General features: G+C 43.9%; 1 long non-coding RNA gene across 1 annotated transcript; it reads left to right on the top strand.

Moving 5' to 3' along the window:
* The first annotated feature begins 2,193 nt into the window (after window positions 1–2,193).
* LOC133063170 (uncharacterized) lies at window positions 2,194–8,435 on the top strand. The gene is made up of 3 exons (XR_009694368.1): window positions 2,194–2,616; window positions 6,188–6,350; window positions 7,464–8,435. It is a non-coding gene; the product is annotated as an uncharacterized LOC133063170 (long non-coding RNA).
* Window positions 8,436–10,763: the final 2,328 nt, after the last annotated feature.

Here is a 10,763-nt window from a genome sequence, read left to right as displayed (position 1 = left end):
AAATGGAAAAAAAAACAAAAAACAAAACAAAACAAAAAAAGAATAAAAAGACAACCCAGTTTAAAAACTGGGCAAAAGATCTGAATGGACATTTCTCCAGAGAAAATATACAAATGGACAATTAGAAAATGCTTAATATCATTAATCTTTTGGGAAATGCAAATCAAAACCATGGTGAGATACCACTTTACAATCCCCAGGATGCTTATAATTTTTTTTTAAAAAAAGGAAATTGCAGTGTTATTGAGGATGTGGAGAAGTCAGAACCCTCATAACTGCTGAGGAGAATATAAAATAGTAAAGCCACCGTGGAAAACAGTGGTAGTTTTTTAAAAAGCTATGTATAGAATTACCATTTGACTCAGCCATTTTAACCCTATATACATAACCTGAGAGAACTGAAAAACCAGCGTTCAAACAAGAATTTGTATAGAATGTGCATAGCGGTATTATTCGTAACAGCTAAAATGTGGGAACAACGCAAATTTCCATCTACTAATGGAAAGACAAAGTGTGGTGTATAAATACAGTGAAATATTCAACCATAAAAAAGGATGAAGTACTGAAACAGCTGTAACATAGATGAGCCTTGAAAACATTATGAACAAGTCCAAAAGTAGGTCATATTGTGTGATTCCCTGTTTATGAAAAGCCCAAAGTAGGTAAATCCAGAGACAGAAAATACATTAGAGGTTGCAAAGGGATGGGGGAGAGGGAGGTGATGAGGGAATGAGTACTAACAGGTATGGTGTCTCTTTTGGGGGATGATAAATATGTTCTAGAATTAGTGGTGATGGTTGCATAACTCTGAACACACTAAACACGATTGAGGGAATTCCCTGCTGGTCCAGTGGTTAGGACTCAATGCTTTCACTGCTGTGGGCCTGCGTTCAATCGCTGGTTGGGGAACTAAGATCCCATAAGTCACATAGCATGGCCAAAAAATTAAAAATAATTAAAGAATGAAAAACCAAAAATAACTGAACCCTATACTTTAAATAGTGAATGAATTTTATGGTATATGAATTATATTGCCATGAAGAATGTGCTCAAAAAATGCAAATGAAAAAATAAACGAAAACCTGATAGGATTGTATGCCCCCACAAATGAATTTTCTTGTGTGTAAACCTAAAATATAATTTTTAAGTATGAAGGAATTTCAAGTTTCTTGAGGGCAGACCCTACATCTGCATCAAACTGATAAATCCCAGAAAGCTGAATACATTGGTTTATGCTTAGTAGTTGTGGATTAAAGTAAATGATTATTAAATTAAAGTTATTTTCTTTGGGCAAGCATCAGCACATTTGGGGCAATTATTCTTAGATTTCCACAGTTTAGGGCTGACAAGAGATTCCTGTTTCTCTGTAATTGACATATCTTCAATTACAGCGAACACCCTTTGACCTAAAAAGTCACTTTCCAAGGTGTTGCCAACCGCCAACTCAGGTCAATGTACTTTAAGCCTTCCAGAGAAATAAACCTCCACCCACAACGTTTCTTCTATGCTGTCTAACCCAACTTCCTCATCTCCTCCCCTTATCCTATACATGTGGAGATACTCAAACCCACAGTGGATTGTGACATGAATAAGAAATAAACTTTCATTGGGTCAAACCACTAAGATCTGCTGGTCTATCTTTCTTATCAAGACCCTGGAGTAAAAGGATGTCCGACAGACTCAAAATGGGGCCATGCGGCTCTTGAGACTTTCTTGATGGTCCAGTGGTTAAGAATTTGCCAGCCAATGCAGGGTTCAATCCCTGGTCTGGGAACTGAGATCACACATGCCTCGGGGCAACAGAGTCTGTGTGATGCAATTAGAGAAGCCCGAATGCTTCTCTAGACCTACAACAGAAAACAAACAAACAAAAACCTCCAAGACTCTTCTTAAAAAAATGGGACCCTTAAGGGAAACTTGGTAAAGAGACTATTTGTAAAGATGAGGCCAGGTAGGCAGGTAGGTACCCCAGGGCTGGGAATGAGTAACAGCCATTACCCCTCCAGAGCTGAGAGGCAAGAGGTACCAATAGAGGGATGACCCAATATCCACAACACGAGAATAGACCAATCTTCCCTCAAAAGGGGGGGGGGGGGCGTTTTCTCTCAAAACCCACCTGCAACTTCCTCACCCCCAGAAATAACCCTAACCCTGAACTCCTCACTGTTGGGAAGTAGGAACCCAAAGGAGAAGTCTGAGAGAGATCTTGCTATACAGGAGATGGCAAAGGCACCCACTGGCTGGAGGAATACAAAGACCTAAGTGAGTAGGCTGGGGGAGATGACAAAGGTCAATCTGATCTCATAGGAGGACTCAGACTTTGGAAAATGAAGCAAAGTAAGACAGAAAGGGAAGCAGAAGGATGGCTTGGTTTGCAATTCTTTGGGCAGGAAGAGTAAGGAAAGCCAAGAATTAATGCTTTTGAACTGTGGTACTGGAGAAGACTCTTGAGAGTCCCTTGGACAGCAAGGAGATCAAACCAGTCCATTCTAAAGGAAATCAGTCCTGAAAATTCATTGGAAGGACTGATGCTGAAGCTGAAGCTCCAATACTTTGGCCACCTGATGCGAAGAGCTGACTCATTAGAAAAGACCCTGATGCTGGACAAGACTGAAGGTAGGAGGGGAAGGGGACGACAGAGGATGTTGGATGGCATCACCAACTTGATGAACATGAATTTGAGTAAGCTTTGGTAGTTGGTGATGGACATGGAAGCCTGGCATGCTGCAGTCCATGGGGTCGCAAAGAGTTGGACACTGAACTGAGCTGAACTGAACTGAAGAAGGAGAAGGGAATGGCGGCGGGGGGGGGGGGGGGGTGGGCGGGGGAGAGGAGAAACCAGGGAAATTCTCCTCCAGTTGCCCTGGTAACAGACTCCATCCCCACATCCTGGGATGAGTCAGGAGAGAAAACTCATGTAGATGAGGCAACAAGAATCAGGAGGGATCACAACTCACATGTGTTGCCTTGGCTCCGTCTTGGGGCAAATCTGAGGAGACTTTTGAAAAGGGTTTGTGTCTCTGACCCACTCCCAGGCAGTAGACTCTGGAATTGCATGTCTGTGATGGCTTGCCACCACTGTGTCTGCTCTGCTGCCTGGTGAACGCAGAGACTCCCCTTGCAGGCCCCTGGGTGGGTGAGCCTGACACTGGCTTGGGATCCTATGATGGCATCAGCCAGGCAGCCATTCTCCAGGATGCCCCTGGAGGGATGGGACTCAATGCACTGAGATATTTAAGCCCTTGTTGGAGGAGACAGGCAGTGTGAGGCAGAGAAGAAACCCTGCATGGGAATTACAAGACCAGGGCTTATATCCCAACCCAGCCTCCTAGGTCTGGGTTTCAGGCAGCATTTCAGCTCCTCTGGGCCTGTAAAGTAGGCCTAAGTCCCAGTAAGGCTGTTCTTATTCAGAATCAACCAATTTTCTTTCTTTCTTTTTTTTTTTTTTTGGCTTCTTTTTTTTCGGCTGATTTTTGGGTTCTTGAGTGGCCATTCTGTGGAGTGGACGGGGGATGTTTTAAAACTATATAGACTCATCAAACATAAAGAGATTTATACGAAATCAGCAAATACAAATTTGGATACATGAAGGCACATAGAAAATGTTCTTCAAACCTTCACCTTCCTACCCAGATGGCAAATGCCTCTCCATGAAGCACGGTCTGGTCTCTCTCACTCTTTTTAAAAAGATTTATTTGGTTTTATTTGCTTATTTTTGACTGTGCTGAGTCTTCACTGCGGTGGGCTTTCTCTAGCTGCAGAGATTGGGGCTGCACTTCGTGGGGGTGCCCAGGCTTCTCGTTGCAGTGGCTTCTCTTGTTGTGGAGCACAGGCTTTTGTAGCTGTGGCGCGTGGGCTTAGCTGCTCTGTGGCGGCATGTGGGTTCTTCCCTGACCAGGGATCGAACCCGTGGCCCCAGGTGCATTCTTAACCACTGTACTATCAGGGAAGCCTCCGGTCTCTCTTAGGTAGAAATCAGTTCCTCCCTCCCCAGAGTTGAGTGATACTCAGCTGCCCACTTGGGACTTGAGTAAGTTACTGCCCTTCACGAACTTGTTTCCTCATCTAAAAGGTACTTAACTTCATAAGTGTTTCTTGCCCACTCCTGATGTTTCCCTCCATGTGGTGGGAGTTTATTTGACACTCCTAGCCTTCCTCTGTCTGTCCACTTACTCTGTTTCAGAGAAGTTGAAATAACTCACTTGCCTGGAAAGTTTGAAGGAGAATTCAAGTGTCTCCCCTCACCTCCCACCCTCTTCTCCTTTGCTTTAGAGCTGGTTCTTGCCCTTGGAATATATCTTCTGTTCTTCCAAGAACAGGTTACCCGCCCAAGCCTGCCCCATCCAGCAAAGCAGCGACTGGGCAGCAAGGTTTTTAACTCTGGGCTTTTATATCTGATCCCGTTACGGCTCTTACACCAAGCTGCCATTCTCCAATCTAGCCTATATTAGTGATAAAGGAGTGATTTTTAAAAATTCATATTTATTTATCTATTTGTCTGCACTGGGTCTTAGTTGTGGCATGTGGGATCTAGTTCCCAGATGAGGGATCGAACCCAGGACCCTGCATTAGGTCTTAGTCACTGGACCACCAGTGCTGTGTGCTTAGTCGCTCAGTTGTGTCTGACTCTTTGCAACCTCATGGACTGTAGCCCCCCAGGCTCCTCTGTCCCTGGGGATTCTCTAGGCAAGTGTACTGGAGTGGGTTGCCATGCCCTTCTCCAGGGGATCTTCCCAACCCAGGGATCGAACCCAGGTCTCCCACATTGCAGGCAGATTCTTCACAGCCTGAGCCACCGGGGAAGCCCAAGTCCCTAAAGGAGTCATTTTGATTGTCTATATGTTGTCTCCGTTGTCTTATGTCTTAGTTCAGAGCTCAGGTAGAAGGAGGGTTCTATTATTTACAAAACAGAAACAGACTCACGGACTTCGAAGACAAACTTGTGGTTTCCAAAGGGGGAAGAAGGGAGAGGAGGGGTAAATCAGGACATTGAGATTAACATACACACACTATATAAAATAGATAATCAGCAAGGACCTACTGTATGGCGCAGGGAACTCTACCCGATATTCTGTAATAACCTACATGGGAAAGGAATCTGAAAAGAAGGGACATATGTATCTGCGTGACTGAACCACTTTGCTGTACATCTGTGAAAGTTGGGCTTCCTTCATGGCTCAGATGGTAAAGAATCTGCCTGCAATGTGGGAGACCTGGGTTCGATCCCTGGGTTGGGATAAATCAACCACAACCCAATGTAAAATAAAAATTAAATTTAAAACAGAAGGTTCTGGAACTTCCCTGGCAGTGCAGTAGTTGAGACTCCTTGCTTCCAATGCAGGGGCATGGGTTCAATCCATGGTCAAGGAACTAGGGTCCCGTGTGCTGTGAGGGGAGGCCAAAAGAAAACAGAGTTCTGTTCACTGACCCCGTGGTAGGTTGCATTATTGTTCCAAACATTTACTGTTTTTCCCTAGAGAAGATTATTCTCCCCACACTCCTAAAGTCAGGATATGTATTTATTGAATGTAGCTAATGAACCACGTGAGTGTAAGCATCCTAAGAGTCAATACATGCTTCTACCATTCCTATTTGTCCTTTTTCTCTGCCATGAGCCTGACTTGTTGAGATATGAGCTGTTCTTGCAGCCTGGGATATGTGAGCATAGCTGGGGCTGACCACAGAATAACATGTAAAGTGAGCAAGAAATAGCCTTTACTTTTTTTGGGTAAGCAACTGAGATTTATGGGTGGTGATTTTAACATTATAGTGAATAATGACCTATACAAAAATTGGTACCTAGAAATATGAAAATCTAAAAATAATTTGCATTGGCAGTCATCGGAGATCCAGGGAAAAAAATGGCAGTTTGCGTTGCACAATGGCAAAACCTTTGTCAAAACTATCAATCACCTGAGCTAACTGGGAAGGAAGTTGACTTAGCTAAATGAATTTTTGGCTTTGGGATAAAGAAATGAGAAAACAGAATTTGGTGCTGTGACTAGGTTTCTCTTGGTTGCATCTGACACATATTCATGAAGCTAACTAAATTTTTGAGAAAGTTGTAGCATCAAAAGAACCATTCATCTGAACTAAAAAAGAGGTATTTCAGTATTTAAAGTAATCCTGGGATGTTTCAACATTCTAAGGCAAGAAGGAAACTGAGAAAGCTACTTGGCTTCCACAGAGAACTTGCAGTCCGAAGTCTACTTCAGATAAGGCCGCCGAGTGTAATGGTGTGGACAGAGCTTCTTCAAGAGCAAATCCAAGAGCCACAGGGAACAATAGACTAGGGAGACCCTTCCAGAGACAGAGACAACACCCAGTCAAAGAATTTTCCCCAAACCCAGGTAGGCAGCCTTCCATCTTTCTCCTGTTTGAGTGGGCGTGTATACTATGGTTAACCCTTCCTGTTTTGCCAGTGTATGTTGGTGAGTATTGGGTTAGGAGGAAGTCCAGAGATCAAGGAATTTCCCCCTATCCCAGATAGGGAAATTTTGCCAGGAGGATTTTAGAAATGGCTTATTAAAATGTTATTTAATTATGAAATGAAATTAAAAAATAATCTTCTCTGGGCAAACATGAGCAACTTTAGGGCAAATATTCTTCCACCCTCATGGCCCAGTGCTGACAAGAGCTTCACATTTCTCAGCGTTACCTTTACTGACATGAACCGGATCTGGGTCTAAGATGCTGCCAACCAAGGTCACCGTGCCTTACAGAGAAACAAACTCTCAATCTGACTGTGTCCCAACCACAACTTCTTCTACACATTTTGATCCAACTTCCTCTTCCTCTACCTTCTTACCAGCTGCAGCTGAATTTCTCAACACACACACACACACACACACACACACATAGATACACATATACTCACATCCTTATCTCAATCCCTTGACAACTCCCCAGACCAAAACACACACACACACACACACACACACACACACACCCCTATTTCAATCCTTTGACAACTCCCCAGACCATAACATACACACACGCACCCCTATCTCAATCCCTTGACAATTCCCCAGACCAAAACATACACACACACACACTCACATACACAAACACAAACACACCCCTATCTCAATCCCTTGACAATTCCCCAGACCAAAATGTTCCATTTCCACTAGTGTTCAGCTTTGTGGTAAACTTCAACTCTGCTGACAGCCTAAATTTAGATGAATTTCATTCTTGCTAAAGAGTTGAGAATTCCTGTTCACAGAGAGAACCCATCTTTATTTCACAGGAAGTCCCCTCTGAATCATGGGCAGAAGCACCAGGCTCTTCAAGGCTGCCCTCTATATGGACAGGCTGGGAGAAAATGTCCAATCAGAACAGACTTGGCCAATAGTGAGCAGAGCTTGTTATTTTTACTCTAAGCTCTTTGCCTTAGACATCTTTGCCACAAGCATTTTCCCTGCAAACATTTTTAATTTTTTTTTTTTTTTTTTGCCACATAGGGCTACTCATTGGAAGAGATCCTGATGGTGGGAAAGATTGAGGGCAGGAGGAGAAGGGGGATGGCATCACCAACTCAATGGACATGAGTTTGAGCAAAGTCTGGGAGATAGTGAAGGACAGAGAAGTCTGGCGTCTACAGTCCACGGGGGTCACAAAGAGCTGGACGTGCCTGAGTGACTGAAAAACACAAATTGGTCATCAGGCAATTTTGCTATAAAAGACAAAACAGTGTAAAATGAAAGAGGGACATTAAAAAGGACACCCTGAAACATGAAAACGGAATAACAAAATTCAACTAAAAAGACTTGATTGCAAAATACAAAACATTTGAATAAATTGAACATGTGTGTAAGTTTGTGACAAATCTGCACAAATAAGTTACTTGGGGATTGTGCCTAAACCCTTGTCTTTCATAGTGTCATGCATTTTTCTGCTTGTTGATTCATATTCTCATTATACTTTTGTTTTCCTTTTTCACTAAAATTTCTTTTTTCAAGAGAGGTATCCGTTTCCAAATGCTGGGATGTGTATTTGTAACAGCTCTTTACTGTGCTGGGAAAGCTTCTGCCCTCTTTTTGTCCTTGATGTGTTGTCTATATCTGGGTTGATAAGATGTTCCAAAGCTCTATGGGAAATGTGGGTTCAACTCTGCGCCTTTAAGGCCCTCAGCCTCTTTTCCCTCCAACGTAGTATTTTCAAAATAAGAAACCAGCTGTTGGGGAACTCCTTGGTGGTCCAGTGTCTGGAAGTCTGTGCTTTCACTGCTGAGGGCACACAAGTTCAATCCCTGGTTGGGGAACTAAGATCCCACAAGCTTCAAGTGGGGGAGAAGAAAAAAAAATCCCAGCTTGTGGGGCCAATCATTGTCATCTAGCAGCTCGATAAAGCCATCAGTTAACATCATTAACTTGAAGAAACACTAACACATTTCAGTCAGTTGAAATTGAAGTGTCAACCAGTTACAGTAAGACCCCTACATACGAACTGTCAAGTTGTGAACTTTTCAAAGAAGCAGACATGCCTCTGCATGCCAGCTATTGTACTATTGTACTTTCCCAGATATTGTACTGTGAGATTAAAAATGTTTTCTTTATTTTTGTTTGTTTTTTATGTACATATTATTTGTTTGAAAACTATTAAAAACCTATTATAGTACAGTATATATAGCTGATTGTGTTAGTTGGGTACCTAGGCTAACTTTGTTGGACTTAGAAACAAATTGGACTTAACGAACACGCTCTCAGGACAGAACTCATTTCTATGTAGGAGACTTACTGTATTTTATCTTTCAAAGCCAACTAGCTTTGTGGCTGCTTCCCAGATGGCTCAGCTGTAAAGAATCTGCCTGCCAATGCAGGTTTGATCTCTGAATTGGGAAGATTCCCTGGAAGAGGAAACGGCCACCCATTCCAGTATTCTTGCCTGGGAAATTCCATGGACAGAGGAGCCTGGTTGACCACAGTTCGTGGGGTCACAAAGAATTGGACACAACTGACTGAGCACACACAGCTGTGTGGTGAAAGTGTTTTTGTAGCAAAAATGTTTGTGGCCAAGATGTTGACAGCAAAGTTGCTTGAAAGCGAAATTACCTAGAACCGTTTAAAGGATAGATAGAATTCTGACCGCGTCTGACAGGCGTGACGCTTGTCAGTGATAAGTTCTCCTTACCAGAAAGGAAGCCTAACTTTCCACTCTGGGCCCAAGCTGCCAACACCTCGGTTCTGCTCTTTGGGCCCAAACATGAACACTGAGATGCAAAGCTCAGGGCTGCAAGGGGAGGGAGGGCTGGCCTAGGGAAATAAAGCTATTTTCTGACTGCACAAGGCTTCCTAAAGCTAAGGTAACACACATCTGTTGAAGGTCTACTTTATTCTACAAGGTTCTTCTGCGTACTGAGTCTAGCAGAAGGCTCCAAGCTGGTGAAAAACCAGTCCCCACAGCAGAGCTGAAATGAGCATAAAGATCTCATCACTCTAAGTACTAAGGAAGTGTCCTTTATCAATGTGAGTGGGAGTTGTGTTTCCTCTGGAAGGGGTGGAAATTTCACTGTAAGACAATCTGGAAAGAGGCCAGTCCTTGGACAGTAAATGGTGGTGGCCGGGTGGAGGGGGGGGCAGGGCTCAGACTGAAGAGGAGGCAAAGGTCTCTCTCTCTTCCCTGGCCTCAGGCCCACTGAACCTATACTCTGAGGCTCAGGCAATGGAATGGTTCATTTTATGTGTCAACTTGGCCAGGCTAAGATGCCCAGGTGTTGGTTGAACACATGTCTAGATGTGGCTGTGGAGGTGTTTTTTAGACGTGGTTAACATTTTTAAAAATATTTATTTACTTTTATTTGTTTATTTGGCTGCACCAGCTCCTAGTTATGGCACTGGGATGCTTGATCTCTGTTGCAGCATGCAGGATTTTTAGTTGCAGCATGTGAACTCTTAGTTGCAGCACGTGGGATTTAATTCCCTGACCAGGGATGGAACCTGGGTCCCCTGCCTTAGAAGTGCAGAGTCTTAACCACTGAACCCCCAGGGCTGTCCCTAGACATGATTAACATTTAAATCAGTGACACTGAATAAAGCAGATCATTCTTTGTAATGTGATGTTGCTGTCATTTGCTAAGTCGTGTCCAACTGTGTGACCCCATGGACTGCAGCACACCAGGCTTCCCTGTCCTTCACCATCTCCTGGAGTTTGCTCAAACTCATGTCCGTTGAGTCAGTGATGCATCTCTCTGTCGTCCCCTTCTCCTCTTGCCCTCAATCTTTCCCAGCATCAGGGTCTTATCCAGTGAGTCAGCTCTTAGCATTATGATGGGCCTCATCCAATCAACTGAAGGCCCTTAAAGCAAAGCCTGAGGATTCTGGGAAAGAAGGAATTCTCCTCCTCCAGCCTGTAATACCCAAATCCTCTCTGAGCTTCCAGTCTGCTGCCCTGTGAAGCTTGGGCTTGACACTGTGACATCAGCCTGAACTTCCAGCCTGCCATCTTGTCCTACAGATTTTGGACAGTCATGTGAGCCAATTCCTCAAAATAAACCTCTGTCTCTGTTTCTGTAGCTATAGATAAACACCCTATTGTTCTGTTTCTCTGAGAATTCTGACTAAGGCAAACAATTTCTCCAGAAACCAGCTCCTGCGAGGGCTGAGGCTGGGAGTTGAGCAAGAATGGAGTTGGACAGGAGGCTGTGGGTGGATTGACCCCTGTGGACTTGGGCTGCCGTCCCTTACGAGGCTCAGCTGGGAGGGTGTGGATCAGGGTTAGCAGATGACGGCTTGTGAGCCAAATCCCCTGCAGGACATGGTATG

Source organism: Dama dama, chromosome 10 (assembly GCF_033118175.1).
Source record: "Dama dama isolate Ldn47 chromosome 10, ASM3311817v1, whole genome shotgun sequence".
Lineage (NCBI taxonomy): Eukaryota > Metazoa > Chordata > Mammalia > Artiodactyla > Cervidae > Dama > Dama dama.
The sequence above is the reverse complement of the archived record's forward strand: the minus strand, read 5'-3'. Positions and strand labels throughout refer to the sequence as shown.